Raw genomic sequence first — 22,875 nt, forward strand, 5'->3', positions numbered from 1 at the left:
ATACCTGGCGACTCTAGAGCAAGGTTATAAAACAGAGCAATTAAGTGTAAAGCACACTTAGCAAAACGAGCAACACCTGTAATCAGGAAAACGGTGAAAGAATTTTACAATCTGTAGTGACTTTAAGAAGGTTAGCAAAATGTTGCGAGTTTTGGGTGCAACACCTGATGATACTCTTCATGATAGGCTGGTATGTGGACTCCACGGTGAAGTGATTCAGAGGAAGCTGCTTACTTTAAGTGATTTGAATCGGAAAACTGCTGTGGAACTTGCCACATCTATGGAACTATCAACAAGAAAGGCTTCAAAGATAGGGGCTGGAGAGAAGATCCACTAAATGGATACCCCAAGGAACAAGGCTGCAAAGGTACAACCATGTGACCGATGGGCACAGATTAGACACTCAACAGGGGAATGATGGAGTGGAACAAAAGTAAGAACTGCGGCAAGTAGAGCCACATTGCCATGGCATGTCATGCTCAGGAATCTTCTCCAACACCAAGGATATGCAATAAAAAACATATCTAAACAGACTATCCCACTCTATAAATTAGTAGACAAAGATCAAAACCACTCAAAAGACAACATACCTGGGATTGAGCGATTCGGCAACCTGTTTATAGGGGGCAGATTTGTGAAGTTGGAGGACCTAGAGGAATAATATGAGTTTCCCAAGGGGGACAGTTTTAGGTGCCTGCAGGTCCATGATTTAGTGAAGAGAGAGAGGAGCCAGCCTTTCCTGGGTTGCAGGATAAGGTATTGTCAAAGGATCAGATAGGGGAGGCGAAGGTGTCCGAGATCTACAAGGAGTTGATGGATTGGGAGGGAGGCTCTGATGGGGTATATAAAGCGTAAGTGGGAGGAGGAACTGGGAGGGGAGGTGAAGGCCGGGATATGGATTGCGGCCCTGCGGAGTGTGAATGCCCCCTTGCCGTGCACGAGGCTAAACCTGATTCAGTTTAAGGTAGTTGATAGAGCACATATGACGGTAGCATGGATGAGTAGATGTTTTTGAAAGGGTAGAGGACAGGTCTGGGAGGTGGCCACAAATCGCGTCCACATGCTTTGGGCATGTCCGAAGCTGAAGAGGTTTGGGGAGGGGGGGGGGTTGGTGGATGTGATGCCCGAGGTGCTGGGTGTGGAGGTGGTGCCGAGTCCAGAGGTGGTAATATTTTGGGGATATTTGAAGACAATGTATAAGTGGATCTGTTGTATAAATGTTGAATCGTTGTCCCTGCACTAAGAAGTAAAGGGGGGGGGGGGGTGATATGTATCGGAAAATACAGCCCTGTTAGCAAAGCATCACTTATGGGCAGCACGGTAGCATTGTGGATAGCACAATGGCTTCACAGCTCCAGGGTCCCAGGTTCGATTCCGGCTTGGGTCACTGTCTGTGCGGAGTCTGCACATCCTCCCCGTGTCTGCGTGGGTTTCCTCCGTGTGCTCCGGTTTCCTCCCACAGTCCAAAGATGTGCAGGTTAGGTGGATTGGCCGTGATAAATTGCCCTTAGTGTCCAAAATTGCCCTGAGTGTTGGGTGGGGTTACTGGGTTATGGGGATAGGGTAGAGGTGTTGACCTTGGGTAGGGTGCTCTTTCCAAGAGCCGGTGCAGACTCGATGGGCCGAATGGCCTCCTTCTGCACTGTAAATTCTATGATAATCTATGATAATCTATAATGTGTAGTGATGTCAGCAGCGTGTTTGCGCGAGCTTTGCTGTTCTCCATCTTCGATTGTACGAGCAACATTCCTAATAAACTTCTCACTGTGTTTGTAAGAATCCAGAGCGTGGGTAACTCCATTCCTTTTCCTTTTGGGCCTAACGAAGAAATACTACAATAGCCCTTCTGCAATAGGCCTTGGGACGTTTTAGTATGTGAAAAGAATTATATAAATGCAAGTCATCGCTTGTTCTTCTTCAGGTAGTGGCCATGGATCTTTAGCCCGAATAACGTCCCAGCTCAAGGCTAGCACCTTTGGCGTTGTAGCATTGACCTGGAGGGTCAGCCTAGATTGTTTTCTGGATGAGCTTCGAACGCACAACCTGCTAATCAATGGAACAATGCAATATCCAGAAAGGAGCAGTGATGGTGCTCACTTGTATAAAATGCAGGGTGATGCATTTTGGAGGATCAACTCTGGCAGAACCCTTAGGAACATTAACAAACAGAGGGATCTGGGTGTGCAGGTCCACAGTTCCCGAAAAGTGGCAACGCAGGTGGCCAAGGTGATTAAGAAGGCAGTTGGCACGGTTGCCTTCATCAGCCGGGGCATTGAGTACAGGAGATGGGAAATTATGTTGCAGCTATATAAAAACATTGTTAGGCTACGTTTGGAGTATTGCATGCAGTTCTGGTCACAACATTATCAGAAGGACGGGGAAGCTTTGGAGAGATTGCAAAGAAGGTTCAGCAGGATGTTGCCTGGCCTCAAAGGTGTTGGCTATGAGGAGAGGTTGAATGAACTAGGATTGTTTTCACTGGAATGACAGAGGCTGAGGGGAGACCTGATAGAGGTCGACAAAATTATGAGGGGTATAGACAGAGTGGATAGTCAGAGGCTTTTTCCAAGGGTGGAAGTGCCAATTACAAGGGGCACAGGTTCAAGGTGAGAGGGAGAGAGTTTAAGGAGATGTGTGGCGTTACGTTTTTCACTCAGAGTGGTGGGTGCCTGGAATGCACTGCCAGAGGATGTGGTGGAAGCCGTCACATTAGCAACATTTTTAGAGGCATCTGGATGGATACAGGAATAGGGAGGAAATAGAGACCGAGTAAAGGTAGAAGGGTTTTTTTTATTTGGGGCATCATGATCAGCACAGGTTTGTAGGGCCGAAGGGCCTTTTCCTGTGCTGTACTTTTCTTTGTTCTTTGTTCTTCCTCTTTGTATAAAACTAAAACAGTCATGCCAGCCAAATGCATGGTCAATGAAACCTTTCATTGCCACGAGCCTCCCCGAACAGGCGGCGGAATGTGGCGACTAGGGGCTTTTCACAGTAACTTCATTTAATTTCATTTCAATGCAGTAATCTGCTTTAGTGTGCATCAGAATGCTTTCCCCAAGACGTTCCATCTAATTTATGGTAACTATTACTGACTGTAGCACATGATAGCATCTACCTAATCATCACTATCTCAAAGCCTAATTTGCTTCATTTGTGGGAATCATCAGTGCGATCACTAATGCTAACCTTGTAGTTCACGGCTAATCTCGCAAAAGTGCTTTAAATGTGAATTTGTTGACGTGGTTGAGAGAAAGATATTTGTTCTCTTGTCGGTTGGAAGCAGATAGTTTAGAAAGTCAGCTGTGAAATTGACATGATGCACGCCACCTTCTTATCCAGTTTACGAGGGGTGTGCTGTGTGATCATAATCCCTGCTTCCCTGTCGAAGGATTGTGAAGGGGGCGGGGGGAGGCAGGAGAGGTGGGGGGAGGGGGGCGCGTAGGCAAGAAAGAATATTAGGATGGCCTGACAACGTTCCTGAAGGATTCATCACGTGAGCCCCTACCTCCAACCTTGGTGAGACAGCCATTTTCTTCACCGACAATATTTTTATAATTGAGTAAACCAAGTCTGCTGAGGCCCACTTTTCATTTTCCTCCCCTGTGTTGGTTCACAGATGTGCTCAGGAGATTTATCCTTCAATTCCTGTAGACTCCAGGACAATCCCGAGGATAACAGCCCTTCAGGAGATAGACTCCTCCTATAAAACATCTAAAATGGAAAGGAGGTGCCCAAGGATGTTTGTTGTGTATTTTCTCCACTTGATTCACAGAGTAATGCCAAGTAGACACTAGCTTCTAAGCGTGCAACAGGTTTATTTACACTATTGAATTCCCCAGCCATGCTCCCCCATCATTCCTGCGGCCACCACAGCGCAGGTGGCTTGACATTGGCCACTAGCGGGACCTTCCAGTCCAGCCGAAGCTAATGGCAATTTGCTTAGCTCGCCGGCCCCACCGCCAGAGAACCCGTGGTGGGGGTCAACTTCAGGCGGGGCCAGAACATTTCGCTGGCAGGAAGGGATGGAAAATCCCACTCAAAATGTCGGCGCCCATGCTCTTGCCACCTCAGCACTAGTATTTGCTGCGTTTCTGTCTATGTATCCCTGAGCTCCCAATCAAGCACAGTGAGCATAGATCAGTTACCAGACTCAAATAACAAAACACAGAAGAATTGAATAATTGAGAACTGCATATGTGACAGAACACCAAACGCAGGCCAATAAGATTTGCCAACATGACCACAGCTAGACAGAGAAATGCAGGCTATCGTAAAACTGAATGCTAGCTATCGTGTCCAGTTGTGCCTCCGGCCTCCATTGGTAACTGAAAACCAATCACTTCTCAGTCAAGTAATATTACCTTCTGTCTTCAATCTACCTCTTCTCATCATAAACTCCTGGCCCCTCATTCTGCTGCCTTATACCAAAAAAGTAATTCTGTCCACGTTCCACGTGTCTGTCATTATTAATTTGAAACTCACATCTATCCTCCTTTAGTCGCTTTCCTTTGAGGAGGGTGGTATTGCCCAGGACCACCCCCGTTGCATCAGTGGCACAGTCCAAATAATGATTCACGTTGTCCAGGACTGTCCACTGACTAAGCTTGAAAGTAGGCTTAAACAATTCCATCTAACCACCGACAGTTATTGCTTGGCACGGTAATTGTGCACATGATCAGTAATTAAATAAATAAATGATAGATAGCTTGAGGGATCTCTCTGGTGTGACTCCAGATCCCAGTTTTGGTCTTTCTTTGTCAGTATTATTTGAGTAATCCGATAATCTCTCTGCCAGACCTTGCACCTAACATTATGGTTTTACACATAATCCACTTCAAACTGGTACTTAATCTTCTCAGACGATATAAATTGTCCTGTAGTTTGGCCCAATCTTCCATCAAACTAAACACTCCAATTTTGGTGTCATCTGCAAACTTTGTGTTGAAGTTACTGATGTAGTATCAGAACTCGCACTGGCCTCTGGGGTTTTACCGGTGACACCCTCCACCAAGAATCCTCCACACATGTCCTCTCTCCTCTCACCCTGATGCATCTCAGTCCTCAAAGGGACTGTTTAGCACAGGGCTAAATCGCTGGCTTTGAAAGCAGACCAAGCAGGCCAGCAGCACGGTTCGATTCACGTAACAGCCTCCCCGGACAGGCGCCGGAATGTGGCGACTAGCGGCTTTTCACAGTAACTTCATTTGAAGCCTACTCGTGACAATAAGCGATTTTCATTTCATTTCTTAGCACGTTGATGCCAATGTCATGTCTGCTGATTTGGTGAACAAGTGTGAACAATGGTTCTCATAGAATCATCGAATTGTTACAGCGCAGAAGAAGGCCATGAATGAAATGAAAATTCGAAGGGCCGAATAAGACACAGGAGCAAAAATAGGCCATTTGGCCCATCAAGTCTGCTCTGTCATTCAAATATGGAGTCAAATATTATGACTGATCTTTTATGATAATCCTCATCTCCACTTTCCCACCTTATCCACATAACCCTTGATTCCCTTGCTGATTAAAAACCTGTCTCTCTCAGCCTTAAACATACTTGACAACCCAGCCTCTACAGCTCTCTGTGGTAAAGAATTCTGCAGATTCACCACCCTTTCTGTTTCAAATGAGCAACCCCTCACTCTGATGCCCTCTGGTCCTAAACTCTCCCGCAAGGGGAAACAGCCTCTCGTCATCTACGCTGCCAACCCACTCTGAGAATCCCATATGTCTCAATAAAGTGGCCCCACAATTTTCTAAGCTCCAATGAACCCCAACCTACTCCCCTCATAAGAAAATCCCTCCCCACCCGAGATCAACCCAGTGAACCTTCCCTGGAACGCGTCCAATGAGAGAATATCTTTCCTTAGATAAAGGAACTGCAGATGGTGAAATTGAATTCAAGAAAAATCTGGAATTAAAAGTCTAATGATGACCATGAAGCCATTGCGATTGTCGTAAAAACCCATCTGGTTCACTAATGTCCTTTAGGGAAGGAAATCTGCCGTCCTTCCCTGGTCTGGCCTACATGTGACTCCAGACCCACAGCAATGTGGTTGACTTAGCTGCCCCCTCAAGGGCAATTAGGGATGGGAAATAAATGCTGGACCAGCCTGCGATGCCCACATTCTATTAACACAAAAAAGGTGTGGTCTAATTAGTGCCTTGTATAGTTTTATCAGGATCTTCCTATTTTTATATTCCATTCCCTTTGAAATAAAGGCCAACTTTCCACTTGTGTTCCCAATTACCTGCTGAACTTGCATGCTAGCTTTTTGTGATTTATGCATAAGGGTTATCAAATCCCTCGGTGCTGCAGCTTTCTGCAATCTTTCTCCAATTAAGCAATGCCCTACTCCTGTTCCTAGTTTTGAATGTTCATAAGTTCGTAATCCATTGATTGCTTACTCCCGCATCTATATGCACCCTTTGGCAGTTTTCCTTTATTTTCTCCACGCTCACATTGCCGAGCTTAATATCATCGACAAATCTGGGTTTATCCCTTTCAACTCCGAGCGCATGTAATTTCCATTAAGAGTGAAAAGCTCAAACTTTTTTTGGTTGAAGGACTCTTTTTCAAATAGATTAGTAATCACAGATAACCCTGTCTAAATTGCAATACATAAAATACTCCTAATATGCAGGGGCCGCATGCAAGGCGTGTTTCAGAATACTTAGAGCAGAAGAAGGCACTTCGGTCCACCGATTCTCTGAAAGAGTACCCTACCTAGGCCCATTGCCCTGGCCTATCTCTGTAACCCCACCTAACCTGCATATCTTTGGACACTAAGGGGAAATGTACTATGGCCAATCCAACAAACCTGCACACCTTTGGAATGTGGGAGGAAACCGGAGCACCCAGAGGAAGCCCACTTTTGTTTTTTAAATTTACAGTTCCCAATTCATTTTTTTCCAAGTAAGGGGCAATTTAGCGTGGCCAATCCACCTAGCCTGCACATCTTTGGGTTGTGGGGGCAAAACCCATGCAAACTCGGGGAGAATGTGCAAACTCCACACGGACAGTGACCCAGAGCCGGGATCGAACCTGGGACCTCGGCGCCATGAGGCAGCAGGGCTAACCCACCGTGCTGCCCCCACCCCACGCAGACACAAGGAGAATGTGCAAACAACGCACAGACAGTGCCAGTCTTCGCGAACAGGTGCTGGAATGTGGCGGCTAGGGGCTTTTCACAGTAACTTCATTTGAAGCCTACTTGTGGCAATAAGCGATTTTCATTTCATTTTCAGTGACCCAAGACCGGAATTAAACCCGGTGCCTGGAGCTGTGAGGCAACAGTGCTAACCACTGTTTCTCATGACACACTCTGTCTATGTGTTTGCACCCCCCCATCTTTGGGAAGGCAGTCACTTTACCCTGCACAGGTAGCGGCCAAACCCCACTCCTATCTCCTCGCTCACCTTTTCACATTATGACTCAGACCCTCTGAAAGATCTGCAGGGACTCTCAGAATTCACAGAGCACAGCTTGAGAACTAATGTTCTCTGAGCTCATTTATCAGAAACCTTTGCTAAAATCCAAGTAAATCGCAACCACGACTTTCCTTTATCTGTATCTCACTATCAAAAAATTCCATTAAACTGCTCTACCATGACTGGCCCTTTATAAATCCAATTATTTTATATCTAAATTCTCCACTAGCTTGTCGCTGACAATTGATCCCAGGATTTGATGCAACACTGATGTGAAAGATAAATATTTCCGTGCTTGAACTATCATTTATTGTACCAAGGTAAACACCAATTTTAGGTGTAATGCAGATAGTTACGTTACAGTTTCTTCCATGTACGTTCGTGTGAGACTGCAGTTTACATAATCGGATCAGGTCTCTTATGAACTGAAGCCTACACTTTTGCTCTGCACAGTGTATAGGTAAGCATCACCCAGGGCTAACCATTAACCTCAAGTAGTGGAAAATTGCTTACTGGAGATTACATGCGATGCTCAGTCTGTTCTCTGGTTACCTCAATGTCAGCCAAATAGCATACTGTGTACAACAATGAGACACAGCATGATACTGAACAGTACAACAACTAAACATAACACAATACAGTAAATGGCCTGACTCTTAAGCGGGAAAATACTTGACTGGATAGATGCTGAGAGATTAGTCGGAATTCGCCAGCCGTTGGGGTTTACTTTTCCCGTCGGCAGCGCACTCCCACCCGCGAATGTCCAGGAGCCGTGGGGTGGTTTCAATGGGAAATCCCATTGGCATACGGCGGGAGAGTAAAATCCCACCGCCAGCGAAGGGCATGCCACCTAGAAACACGTGGCTTGGAGATCGGAGAATCCCGCCCTCCATTTCCCTTGCATAGAAGGAGTATAATCAGGGCAACAGTCTCAGGATAAAGGGCTGGCCATTTCAGAATCTTTATTGCCACAAGTAGGTTTACATTAACACTGCAATGAAGTTACTGTGAAAAACCCCTCGTCACCACACTCAGGTACACTGAGGGAGAATGCAGAACGTCCAATTAACCTAACGGCACGTCTTTCAGGAATTGTGGGAGGAAACCGGAGCATCCGGAGGAAACCCACGCAGGCACGGGGAGAACGTGCAGACTCCACACAGACAGTGACCCAAGCCGGGAATCGAACCTGGGACCCTGGAGCAAACATTTCTTCACTCAGATGCTTGTCAATCTTGGGAGTATTTGCCCTCGAGAGCTGTTATTATCAGTCGTTGAGTATATTCCAGGCCAAGATCGATAAATGTTTTGGATACCAAGGGAATTGGAGGATATCGGGATAGGGCATGGAAGTGGAGCTGTGGACGAGAATCAGCCATGATCCAATTGCAGCACATGGGATTAGGGGTAGTGTATTGAGATGGGTGGAGAACCGGTTGGCAGACAGGAAACAAAGAGTGGGAATTAACAGGTCTTTTTCAAAATGGCAGGCAGGGACTAGTAGGGTACCACAGGGTCGGTGCTGGGACTCCAACCAATCACTGCCTATATTAATGATTTAGAGGAGGGAACAAAATGTAATATCTCCAGATTCGCAGGTGACACAAAGCTGGGTGGGAGGGTGAGCTGTGAGGAGGATCCTTCAGTGTAATTTGGACAAGTTGAGTGAGTGGGAATGGCAGATGCAGTATAATTTGGATAAATGCAAGGTTATCCACTTCGGCAGCAAAAACGAGAAGGCAGACTTTTATCTGAGTGGCCATAAATGAGGAGAGGGGAATGTGCAATGAGAACCGAGTGTCCTCGTATACCCAATCGCTGAAGGTAAGCATGCAGGTGAGCAGGCGGCAAGGAAGGCAAATGGTATGTAGGCCTTCATTGTGAGAGGATTTGAATACAGGAGCAGGGGTGTCTTGCTGCAATTATACAGGGTTTTGGTGAGGCCACACCTGGAATATTGGCCTCTTTATCTGAGGAAGAATGTTCTTTCTCTCGAGAGAGTGCAGCGGTGGTTTACCAGACTGATTCCTGGGATGGCGTTCCTGGGAGAGAATGAGTCAGTCAGGATTATATTCGCCGGAGTTCAGAAGAACGAGGGGGGATCTCATGGAAACATATAAAATTCCAACAGCCGGAGACAGGATAGATGCAAGAAGGATGTTCCTGATGGTGGAGGTGTTCAGAAATTGTCCAAATCACACTGAAGGATCTCTGCATCCTCCTCACAGCTCACCCTCCCACCCAGCTTTGTGTCATCTGCAAATCTGGAGATATTACATTTTGTTCCCTCATCTAAATCATGAATACATGCAGTGATTGGTTGGGGTCACAGTCTGAGGATGTGGGGGTGACCATTCAGGACAGGGATGAAGAGAAATCTCTTCACCCAGAGACTGCTGAGCCTGGGGAATTTGTTACCACAGAAAGTAGTTGAGTCCAAGAAGCAGTGAGATATAGCACTTGGGATGAAGGGGATCAAAGGATATGTGGAAAGAGGAATTAGGCTATTGAGTTAGATGATCAGCCATGATCATATTGAATGCTGGCGCAGGCTCAAAGGGCTGAATGGCCTCCTCCTGCTCCTATTTTCCATGTTTTTATGTTTCAATCAATGCCAGAGCAGGCTCAAGAAGCCGTGTGGTCTGCTCTTTCCCTTATTTTTCATGTACTTAGGTTGCTTATAACAATTGTTGAGAATATTTTTGATAACACATTCTCTTTGCAGTGCATTCTGAGAGGGCACCTCACAAAGTCCCTGGCCGGGATTCTTCCAGCCTGCGCCAGGTCGGAGAATCGACAGTGATGCCGGAAATTCCCGCCACGTCACTCCGGCGCCTGGACGCTCCGACATCGGGATGCGAATCTCCAGCAACCGGTCGACCGGCCGAGTTCCCGCAGAGTTCCGCCGGTGTGGTTCCAACCTGGTTCCACCAGGCGGGAGCTCGGACCCATGGCCACGCTGGCCGTCCCGGTGGGAGGGGGTGGGGGTGGGGGATCAGACTCCAGGGGGGGGGGGCCTCCGCGACGGCCAGGCCCGCGATCGGGGGCTACCGATCGGCGGGCGCGTGCGATCCGGGGCGGGGACTATCTTCTTCCGCGCCGGCCTGTTGTGTCGCTATGCCGGCGCTGGCGTGGAAACGGCCGGCCGTGCAGGGCCACGTGTCGGCAGCGGAGCTGCGTGCAGCGCTCCACCGCCGTGCTGGCCACTTGTGAGCCACTGAATCGCTGGACTAAGAGGCCCGTTGACGCTGGCGTGAAACACTCCGATGTTTACGCCGGCGTCAACGCTTAGCTGAGATTTTGGAGAACCCGGCCATTCCACGATCTGGGTGAACGTCAGATGAAATAGAAGACGGGAGACTTTGTGAGGGGCCCCGGACTGAAAGAGAACCATTTCGTTTGAAAATCTCTTTTTTTCTACAACTAATCAAAACATTGACAGTTTTTAAAACCTTGGAGGATGATAGCAATTACTTGGAATTGTTAAATTCTTTCAAGTAATCCTCAAGAGCCATTAAGACTCTGATGTATCGGCAAGGAAGGCCAAAGAGCCATAATGTGACTCAGCTTCCAGACTAAACACAACTGGAAACTACAAAACTGTTTGGGTGGCTGATCATGTAATTAGGGATAAAATGCCCCATCTCTCAAAACCTGCCATCTGGTTATTTGTGGATCAAACGCTCCGTGAGCTCTGAAACAGCCCTCACTTAGGAACACATTGTTAGGTTGCCAAAAGTTGAAAATGATATAAACTACTCTCAGATGAAAACAATACTTTCCTCGCAAGGCATAGCTTCTGTCAGCTTGGCACGGTTAACATTTGTGGCATTGGGCAAGAATGCTGTGTGTTCAAGCCCTATTTCCAGACTTGAGGTTACAAACCAAGGGCTGGTTTAGCTCACTTGGCTAAATCGCTGGCTTTTAAAGCAGACCAAGCAGGCCAGCAGCACGGTTCAATTTGCGTACCAGCCTCCCCGGACAGGCGCCGGAATGTGGCGACTAGGGGCTTTTCACAGTAACTTCATTGAAGCCTACTCGTGACAATAAGCGATTTTCATTCATTTCATTTTCATAATCTAAACTGAGACTCCATGACGACACTGAGGGGGCGCTACGTGGTGAAAAGGTGCCCATCTCGTACATGAAGAATCAAAACTCTTGCCTTTTTCAAGTGTATATTAAAACCAGCGAATTATGGCAGGCTGCCCTGGAGTCTTGATCAACATTCCTCCCTCTGTCAACGTTGCTGGAAACAGGGTTTTATCTGGCAACCCTGTTTTATGAAGGTTGCTGGTGTGCCCGGAATGGCTGACACATCCGTAGCCACAGGACTTAAGTTATCAAATATTTCAGGTCAGAACCCACCCTGTTGCAAGTTACCACACCACATGAACCGCTTAATGTAACTGCCCTCTTCTGCTCACTTCCAAAATAGTTTTAAAAATAAATCATTTCATTTTTAGGTGTTTAACAGGAAAGTTAGATAATTAAATGAGGGAGAATTGAAGAGAGGGTTACAATGATTCATTTAAATGAGAGAAGATGGAGGAGGCTCCAGTGGAGGTTAAACACTGGCATCGATTGTTGGGCCAAATGGTCTGTCTCTGTTTCCGCTTAACACCATGTATACAATACCAGTGACACTACATCCTAAAGTATTTTCCAGACTCTTATAACCTCCCTGCTTACCATTGGCTGGGGACTAATGACAATCCCACAATCCTGTGGGAGTATGAGCTTCCCCAATGAGGGGGGCAGAGAAATCATTAGCAGACTCCCTGCATAAATAGAGCTGGCCAGTTTGGACGAAGCAGAGAGAGAGAGAGAGGAGTGAGCAGCAAGGGAAGTTGCTGCTGCTGTATATATATATATATGTTATTGTAAATAAATGTTAATTCTTTGTATCCTGAAAACTCGTGCTGGATTCTTCGTGGCCCTCACAAAACAGACAATGCATGGTGGCACAGTGGTTAGCACTGCTGCCTCACAAGGACCCGAGTTTGATTCCCTGCCTTGGGTGACTGTCTGAGTGGAGTTTGCACGTTCCTCCCTGTGCCTGTGTGGGTTTCCTCCAGGTGCTCCGATTTCCTCCCACAGTCAAAAGGTGTGCAGGTTAGGTGTATTGGCCATGCTAAATTTCCCCTTGGTGTCCAAAGATGTGCAGGTTAGGTGGGGTTATGGGGATACGGTGGAGTCATGGGGATACGGTGGGGTTATGGGGATACGGTGGGGTTATGGGGATATGGTGGGGTTATGGGGGTAGGGTGGGGTTATGGGGATACGGTGGGGTTATAGGGATATTGTGGGGTTAGGGGATACGGTGGGGTTATGGGAATATGCTGGGGTTATGGAGATATGGTGGGGTTATGGGGATACGGTGGGGTTATGGGGATACGGTGGGGTTATGGAGATATGGTGGGGTTATGGGGATATGGTGGGGTTATGGGGATACGGTGGGGTTATGGGGATATGGTGGGGTTATGGGGATATGGTGGAGTTATGGAGATATGGTGGGGTTATGGGGATATGGTGGGGTTATGGGGATACGGTGGGGTTATGGAGATATGGTGGGGTTATGGGGATATGGTGGGGTTATGGAGATATGGTGGGGTTATGGGGATACGGTGGGGTTATGGAGATATGGTGGCGTTATGGGGATATGGTTGGGTTATCGGTGGGGTTATGGGGATACGGTGGGGTTATGGAGATACGGTGGGGTTATGGGGATATGGTGGGGTTATGGAGATATGGTGGGGTTATGGGGATATGGTGGGGTTATGGGAATATGGTGGGGTTATGGGGATATGGTGGGGTTATGGGGATATGGTGGGGTTATGGGGATACGGTGGGGTTATGGAGATATGGTGGGGTTATGGGGATATGGTGGGGTTATGGGGATATGGTGGGGTTATGGGGATACGGTGGGGTTATGGGGATATGGTGGGGTTATGGGGATACGGTGGGGTTATGGGGATACGGTGGGGTTATGGGGATACGGTGGGGTTATGGAGATACGGTGGAGTTATGGAGATGTGGGGTTATGGGGATACGGTGGGGTTATGGGGATATGGTGGGGTTATGGAGATATGGTGGAGTTATGGAGATATGGTGGGGTTATGGGGATATGGTGGGGTTATGGGGATATGGTGGGGTTATGGGGGTAGGGTGGGGTTATGGGGATATGGTGGGGTTATGGGGATATGGTGGGGTTATGGGGATACGGTGGGGTTATGGAGATATGGTGGGGTTATGGGGATATGGTGGGGTTATGGGGGTAGGGTGTGGTTATGGGGATATGGTGGGGTTATGGGGATATGGTGGGGTTATGGGGGTAGGGTGGGGTTATGGGGATACGGTGGGGTTATGGAGATATGGTGGCGTTATGGGGATACGGTTGGGTTATGGGGATACGGTGGGGTTATGGGGATACGGTGGGGTTATGGAGATATGGTGGAGTTATGGGGATATGGTGGGGTTATGGGGATATGGTGGGGTTATGGGAATATGGTGGGGTTATGGGGATATGGTGGGGTTATGGAGATATGGTGGGGTTATGGGGGTAGGGTGGGGTTATGGGGATATGGTGGGGTTATGGGGATATGGTGGGGTTATGGAGATATGGTGGGGTTATGGGAATATGGTGGGGTTATGGGGATACGGTGGGGTTATGGGGATACGGTGGGGTTATGGGGATATGGTGGGGTTATGGGGATATGGTGGGGTTATGGAGATATGGTGGGGTTATGGGAATATGGTGGGGTTATGGGGATACGGTGGGGTTATGGGGATATGGTAGGGTTATGGTGGGGTTATGGAGATACGGTGGGGTTATGGGGATATGGTGGGGTTATGGAGATATGGTGGAGTTATGGAGATATGGTGGGGTTATGGGGATATGGTGGGGTTATGGTGGGGTTATGGGGATATGGTGGGGTTATGGGGATATGGTGGGGTTATGGGGATATGGTGGGGTTATGGGGATACGGTGGGGTTATGGGGATACGGTGGGGTTATGGGGATATGGTGGGGTTATGGAGATACGGTGGGGTTATGGGGATATGGTGGGGTTATGGGGATATGGTGGGGTTATGGGGATATGGTGGGGTTATGGGGGTAGGGTGGGGTTATGGGGATATGGTGGGGTTATGGGGATATGGTGGGGTTATGGGGATATGGTGGGGTTATGGGGATACGGTGGGGTTATGGGGATACGGTGGGGTTATGGGGATACGGTGGGGTTATGCGGATAAGGTGGGGTTATGGAGATACGGTGGGGTTATGGGGATACGGTGGGGTTATGGAGATATGGTGGGGTTATGGGGATATGGTGGGGTTATGGGGATACGGTGGGGTTATGGGGATACGGTAGGGTTATGGGGATACGGTAGGGTTATGGGGATATGGTGGGGTTATGGGGATATGGTGGGATTATGGGGATATGGTGGGGTTATGGGGATATGGTGGGGTTATGGGGGTAGGGTGGGGTTATGGGGATATGGTGGGGTTATGGGGATATGGTGGGGTTATGGGGATAAGGTGAGGTTATGGGGATACGGTGGGGTTATGGGGATATGGTGGGATTATGGGGATATGGTGGGGTTATGGGGGTAGGGTGGGGTTATGGGGATATGGTGGGGTTATGGGGATATGGTGGGGTTATGGGGATAAGGTGGGGTTATGGGGATATGGTGGGGTTATGGGGATATGGTGGGGTTATGGGAATATGGTGAGGTTATGGGGATACGGTGGGGTTATGGGGATACGGTGGGGTTATGGGGATACGGTGGGGTTATGGGGATACGGTGGGGTTATGGGGATACGGTGGGGTTATGGGGATAAGGTGGGGTTATGGGGATACGGTGGGGTTATGGGGATAAGGTGGGGTTATGGGGATACGGTGGGGTTATAGGGATACGGTGGGGTTATGGGGATATGGTGGGGTTATGGGGATACGGTGGGGTTATGGGGATATGGTGGGGTTATGGGGATATGGTGGGGTTATGGGGATACAGTGGGGTTATGGGGATACGGTGGGGTTATGGGGATATGGTGGGGTTATGGGGATATGGTGGGGTTATGGGGATACAGTGGGGTTATGGGGATACGGTGGGGTTATGGGGATATGGTGGGGTTATGGGGATACGGTGGGGTTATGGGGATACGGTGGGGTTATGGGGATACGGTGGGGTTATGGGGATACGGTGGGGTTATGGGAATATGGTGGGGTTATGGGGATATGGCAGGGGAATGAGCCTAGGTTGGGTCCTCTTTTGGTTAGGTGTAGCGGCCGTGCTAAAATTGCCTCTTAGTGTCCAAAGACTTGCAGGCTAGCTATGGGGATGGAGTGGGTAGGTAGGGGACTGGATCTGGGTACTGTGCTCTTTCGGAGCTTTAGTACAGACTTGATGGGCCAAAATGCCTCCTTCTGCACTACAGAGATTCTATGATTCTAAGTGCAGACACTGCTGTAACATAGAAAACACAGCAGCCTATTTACACACAGAACCAGGTACCTAAAGATCAATGAGATAATGACAAGGTGGTCTCTTTATAGTTCTATTGTCTGAGCGATAAATATTAGCCAGGGCCGCACTTCTTCAAACCATCGCTGTGGGATCTTGCATGGAGAGGGCAGACGGAGCCTCAATCCAACATCTCATCTGAAAAACAACGGCGCTGACAGTGCAGCGCACCCTCAGTGCAGCACTGGTGAGTCAGCCTGGGTTCTGCATTCAAGTCCCTCGAGCAAAACGTGAACTCATGACCCTCCTGAATCAGAAGCAAGGGTGCTACCCAGTGAACCACAATAAACATGTTAGACACGAGCGGCCCACAAAGCAATTCTTCAAAACTAAACCCTCTGACCTTTCGGAGCCATTCTGGACTTTTTGACCAATTATTGTACTTTAAACCCAACCTCTTGTAAAACCTTCTGGAAGAGATTCAACTTCAACAAAAGAAGAAGAATTGAACATGACACAAAAAGTAGATTTTTAAAAAAATATAAAAATCTTGGGGGAAACATTGCAGAGATTCAATGTGAATTGAAACGATAGAATCTATCCAAATTGAACACCAGTGTTTGTTGGAAATTTCTCACGTTCCAGCATCCCGCCCATGTCATGCTCTCAGCTACATTTTCTCATGATCTGTGCAGTTACAGCCAAGACGCCGGACCTGTGGCAACAGAGGGGGCGGGAGGTGGTGGTACTGGTGGGGTGGGGAGGGTGGGGTGGTGTGGGGGATGGTTTCCTGGGAAGCCAGAACAGAAAGGCAATCTTGTCAAGGTTTCATAAGTTCGGCAACTTAATGCTTTTTAAATGTTTCCACTGAAGGGACAATTTAGCATGGCCAATCCACCTACCCTGCACATCTTTTTGGGTTGTGGGGGGGTGAGACCCACGCAGACACGAGGAGAATGTGCAAACTCCACACGGACAGTGACCCAGGTCCTTGGAGCCGTGAGGCAGCAAGGCTAACCACCGCGTCACCGTGTCGCCCAGGCAACTTAATGCCAGCAGCAAGATCAGACCTCTCTTGGCTCCAGTTGCAAGAATCTAAGTGCCATTTCCAGAGACTTCGAGCACTCATCTTCAGACCAGCAACTGGGGTCTCAATACAGGTCATAGGTTTCAGGCAGTGGTCTAGGAACTGCTAGCTGGGGACGTCGTACTACTAACTCGGGTCTTAGCACAGGTCATACAGTCGCTTAACCAGGATCTGAGCATTGGTACAGTTTCTGGAGCCACTGTGAAATGTAGAAACAGCTTCTGTTAGCTAGTTGTGTGCTTCATCTGGTATGGCATTAAGAAGGGAAATTGGAGGTGCGACATGGAATTTTAAAAGTCTTGCATTAACTGTGCCAATTAAGCATAGATCAGCATTGTAGAAAGACCAGACTGCAATAATGTGGATTGTTGGTATATTGATCAGATAGGATTGTGGAAAGAGTGGCTGAAATAGATTAGTTCAGTTCTGTCTCTTTGCCTTTAGTGTTGGGTGTAAGTCATCCTCACTCTTGACAAATAACACAGGAATTAATTGCACTTCCCAACACTCTGGTAATGATGGTCATTAAGGGAACCTAACCTATTTTCACACTTCTTGATGTTTGACACATACTCACTGATAACAATGTCCGTTCCTTCCTTCCCTGCCCAACAATTATGCAACTCTGGATAAAGCACTGGCTGAATTACTGGGAACTCAGATGACAAGGTCAAAGGTTGAGCATGCCCATCTTTGAGCTTCCTTTAATTAACCAAGACAACCCACACACGCCCTCTTTCGTTGTTACTCAACCGTACCTTGTACACCCATTGCTAGTTATTGCCACTTTTTACACAGACACACGCACACAAACACAGAAACAGACTGTCACTGTTCAAAAGTATGTAACACATGCAAGAATTTCCCTGGTCACCATGTGGGGCTCCTTTAATTTGTTAACTGTGCCTAGTCGCACCACCTAGAGCCCATTTTCAATACCAGCAGAGACCCCCTCCCCCATTCCCTGATACATATCATCAGTGTCTATGTTAGTATGGAGCAGGGGGCCATCTGCAGCAGTATCTATGGTTCCATGTGGATATTAGCACCACGCGCCTGCTCAATGTGTCGCATGCTCACAAAAGGTTATGGCCGGGATTCTCCGTTTACCCGCCACTAAGATCGGGAATTCTGATCGGGCAGAGAATCCCACGTCGGGCCATAAACGGGATCGGCAGCAGACAGCAGAGCCAGCCCCAGTCCCCACTCCTGCCCCACCCGGCATGGCTGGCTTTGCATTAATCAGGATGCAATTAAAAGGTTGGAATCCTGAATCTCCGCCCTGTCCCCTGTCCCACCCCGGTACGCACCAACCCCCAAGGAAGGAACTCCACCAAGTACGTCCTGCCAAGCGCAGTCCTTCCGCAATGGACCCCGATTTGGGGGGGTCAAGGGAGCCAGCCCATTGCTCATGTGCCCCTCTGCTGCTGCCAGGCTGCAAAGGGAGGGTCACCCCGGTTTCCTGGGGGGTTGGATGGGCTCGGTTGTGTGGTAGGGGTAGATACCAGGACCCTCCCCGAGGGCTTATTTATTTATTTTTATGGGATGTGGCTAGGCCAGCCTTTGTTACCCACTCCTAATTGCCCCTGAGAATGTGGTGCTGGGCTGCCTTCTTGAACTGCTGCAGTCCACGTAATGTTGGTACACCCACAGTGCTGTTAGGGAGGGAGTTCCTGGATATTGTCCCAGCGGCAGTGAAGGAACGGCGATATGTTTCCAAGTCAGGGCGGTGAGTGACTTGGAGGGGAACCTCCAGGTGGTGGGGTTCCCAGGTATCTGATGCTCTTGTCCTTCTAGATGGTAGTGGTTGTGGGTTTGGAAGGTGCTGACTAAGGAACCTTGGTGAGTCACTGCAGTGCACCTTGTAGATGGGACACACGGCTGCCGCCGTTTGTCGGTGGTGGAGGGAGCCAATGTTTGTGGTCGAGGTACTAATCAAGCGGGCTGCTTTGTCCTGGATGGTGTTGAGCTTCTTGGGTGGGGAGTATGCAATCGAATGTCTCGTGTCTGGACTGCTCCTTCCAGCCCTGGACAACCTGAAGATCACTCTTGGCATAGTCATCTGTTCAACATCTGTTCAAGATCTTTCTCCTGGTCTGACCTGTTTAAACTCTGAAGTGGTCTCACTTTGAGCTGCTCTGCCTCACAATCAAGCCAGGACCCCTTTCCCTTTCCTCGCATCAACTCCCTCCTGCATCTGAAGCACTCTCCATTGAACCTAACTGCAACATAAACATCCTTGTTCTGATTGACAGGCACTGTCCACTTCAAAGCTGCTCAGTGGTTTCACTTCCTCTTTTCGAACTGCAGGAAGCACTTCACATTGTTGAAGTAGTCAGCAGCTGACCATCATAACAGTAATGTTTATGAACATTGCAGTTAGTATCAATGGAGGGTACTTCAGATGCAGTAAAGCGTGAATCGAAAGATAAATAAACAAACCTCCTGGCAGCTGTGTTTAAACCATTAAGCTGTCAATCAAAGACAAGTTAAAGGTACTGCACTGTGAAATTGATAGAATGATTGGCATGTCAAAGGATCTGAAAATGAAAAAATGAAAATCGCTTATTATCACGAGTAGGCGTCAAATGAAGTTACTGTGAAAAGCCCCTAGTCGCCACATTCCTGTTCGGGGAGGCTGGTACGGGAATTGAACCGTGCTGCTAGCCTGCCTTGGTCTGCTTTCAAAGCCAGCGATTTAGCCCAGTGTGCTAAATCAGCCCCTGGATCTCAAGCTTTTTCAGGTGTTGAGGGCTTTCTGGGTCTGCTGTGACACTTCAAAAAGCCATGATGTGGAGATGTCGGCGTTGGACTGGGGTGAGCACAATAAGAGGTTTTACAGGTTTGTTTTGAATCACTAGCTTTCGGAGCACAGCTCCTTCCTCAGGTAAGGAAGGCCCCTTCAGAGATTAAACAGTCAGACCAGGATGTAAATCTTGAATCGAGGGCTGTCTGAGATTACCATGCCAAGAGTGATCTTCAGGCCGCCTCGGGCTGGAAAGGGCAGTCCAGACATGGGACTCCCATCCTGGGGAACGGCCCTGGGTAACCCCCATACCCACAGCCCCGAGTCCACCCAACCCTCAGGATCCTCCCTCTACAGCCTGGCAGTGCCAGAACGGCACATGAGCAATGGGCCGACACCCTCAACCCCAATCAGGTCCATCTCGCCAGGCTAGGGAGTCACCTCAAGGGGGTCAGTGCCATGGTACCGGGGCTGTGACCATTGGCAATGCCAAGGGACAGGAACTGGAGGGGGGGAGGGGGAATCTGAGGATGGCTGAAGGGGGGGGCTGCGGGAAATACATGCAAACCACGAGGAAAGGGGGTACATTTACCCCATTTCATGCCAGTTCTTTGTGCTTATTACAGAGCAAAGATATTCATTCCAACAATCTGGACTTACTCAAATCAGACAGCAGAGATGAAAGGACATTATTTTAAACTGCACCACCCAGCCTCAATATTCTATGAATATTTTACACTTTAAACAGTGAAATCAAACTGACTGAGCTTGCATGCACATCTGACCATTCTCTTCAGAATCCATGCTGGCATTTTGACCCTCACATGCTCTGTAGAATTTTTCTCAGCAGCATCATGGATACAGAGCCTCTCAGCCTCTGAGCCCTGACTGCTCACCGTTGCCATCGTCCGGATTGTGCTGTTCCGTACACTCGTGGACAAGCTGACCTTCCTTGACCACTGTTGATCAGTGCGACTTAACATTTGCACCGGCCACATCCAGGAAACGCACTGTTGGTGCGTCGCGTTGTGTTACTCTACTTTTTTTTTTGCTTAAATCTCCTCCTTGTTACGACATTGCTCTTCATGCACGGTGCTCGATACAATTAACAATGCGTGCCCATCGCTCTGCCAATCCGCTCTGCACAAACATGGTCAACAACAAAGAACACTTCACGATGCACAAACTCTCCTCAGTACTGCGACCAGTGTATGACACTGTTATGGGAAAACACAGCAACAAATGGGCTATTCAACCGGGGAATGGGCTGCCAGGTTATGTCAGCTCTACACCAAAGACTCTAAATTGCCCCAGGACCAGTTTTACAGCGACATATGAAAGCCTCGTTGCCCGCAGTTTTTCTCGCAGTTGATCTATCTGCTGTCTGTGATCATATATGTCAAGCATTTAAAAACGGGTGAAGACCCTGTAGTCAATCATTCCCAGTGAAGGTGGCATTAAGCTGACAAGACTGCATTGATCACGTCAGCCCCAAACACTTTGGGAAATGCAGCAGTCAATTTGTGCACAGCAAGCTTCCACAAATAGCAACGCGACAATGACTTGCAGTTTTTAATGTTGGATCAACTCCCCTGCCGTTTATTGGAATGCTGCTGTGTGATCTTTTACATCGAGGAGAGAGAGCAGACAGGGGCTCGCTTCACCACTGCATCCAGAAAAACAGCACTTCCGACAGTGTAGCACCAGGGGATCGATCAGCCTGCGCACAGGTCGCTGGAGTGGGGCTCAATACCCATAACCTGCTAAGTTCCGAGTACAAACCACACCCGACACTCACACATGGACGGAGGTAGGAGGTGGCACGCATGGACGGAGGTAGGGGGTGGCACGCATGGACGGAGGTAGGGGGTGGCACACATGGACGGAGGTAGGAGGTGGCACGCATGGACGGAGGTAGGGGGTGGCACGCATGGACGGAGGTAGGAGGTGGCACGCATGGACGGAGGTAAGGGGTGGCACGCATGGACGGAGGGAGGGGGTGGCACGCATGGACGGAGGTAGGGGGTGGCACGCATGGACGGAGGTAGGGGGTGGCACGCATGGACGGAGGTAGGGGGTGGCACGCATGGACGGAGGTAGGAGGTGGCACGCATGGACGGAGGTAGGGGGTGGCACGCATGGACGGAGGGAGGGGGTGGCACGCATGGACGGAGGTAGGAGGTGGCACGCATGGACGGAGGTAGGTGGTGGCACGCATGGACGGAGGTAGGGGGTGGCACGCATGGACGGAGGTAGGGGGTGGCACGCATGGACAACAGACACAATTACAACTTTAGCAGAGTCTGTTTGGGCTGCTACATTATTCAGGCCCTTGAGCCACAGGGGTGTGCCCAACACAGGCATTGTGCCCCTTCCAGCTGTAACCGAGACAGCCCATTACCGTGCTCCCTATGCTGATGTCGGTTGGCGGTGGGCAGAGATGGGCTTGGCCTGCGTGTGCCAACGAAACAGAAGTTGAAATTTGTTTGTAAAGAAAAGTCCAGAAATGGTTGCCATGGTGTCAGAAAGAGCAGGAGCTCTCTCCTGATTCTACAGTCCGTGCGACCGAGCTCAGTGCTTTAACCCTCAATGTGGCACCTAACCCCCCCCCCCCCCCCCCCCCCCCCTCACCACTTGCCACCCTGACCTTTATCCAAAGAGCTTGACTTTTTGTCTTAATGTTTATTTTCCTTCCAGAGATCAATTTCTTTCTGAGGATTCATTCGGACGTTAGGTCTTCAACCTGAAATGTTAGTTCTCTCTCTCTCCCCACAGACGCTGCCTGGCCTGTTGAGTGTTTCCAGCGTTTTTAAAATTGGTTTCAGAATTCCAAAACCGGCGGTATTTTTACTTTCATTCAGCGCATCGACCCACCCAGTTGCTGCTCCATTTTAACCTTCATCACTCCACCAACATCGCAGAAACAGATCTGACCCTTAGTGCGTCTCTGTTTGTGAGAGCTTGCGATGCATTACTGGATGCCTTTGCAACAGCGATGGTGCTTCAAAAAAATACTTCCTTGGCTACAAAGCAGTTTGGGATATCCTGGTGCTGAACAAATGCAAACCTTCCCTTCTCTCCTCTTTCTCGAGCTCTGGTCCTTTCTCCTTTCATTTCTGATCCATAGAAAGTGCAGCGAATTGGGC

The 22,875-nt window shown here is 48.8% G+C and overlaps 1 long non-coding RNA gene across 1 annotated transcript in view; it reads right to left on the reverse strand.

Moving 5' to 3' along the window:
* Positions 1-20,757, reverse strand: part of LOC119956028 — a 52,604-nt gene extending 31,847 nt beyond the window's left edge. The window contains exon 1 of the long non-coding RNA XR_005458578.1: positions 20,626-20,757. This is a non-coding gene — a long non-coding RNA (uncharacterized LOC119956028). The remainder of the gene's footprint in view (positions 1-20,625) is intronic.
* Between the last annotated feature and the right edge of the window lie 2,118 nt (positions 20,758-22,875).

This window comes from Scyliorhinus canicula, chromosome 22 (assembly GCF_902713615.1).
Source record: "Scyliorhinus canicula chromosome 22, sScyCan1.1, whole genome shotgun sequence".
In the NCBI taxonomy this organism is placed as follows: domain Eukaryota; kingdom Metazoa; phylum Chordata; class Chondrichthyes; order Carcharhiniformes; family Scyliorhinidae; genus Scyliorhinus; species Scyliorhinus canicula.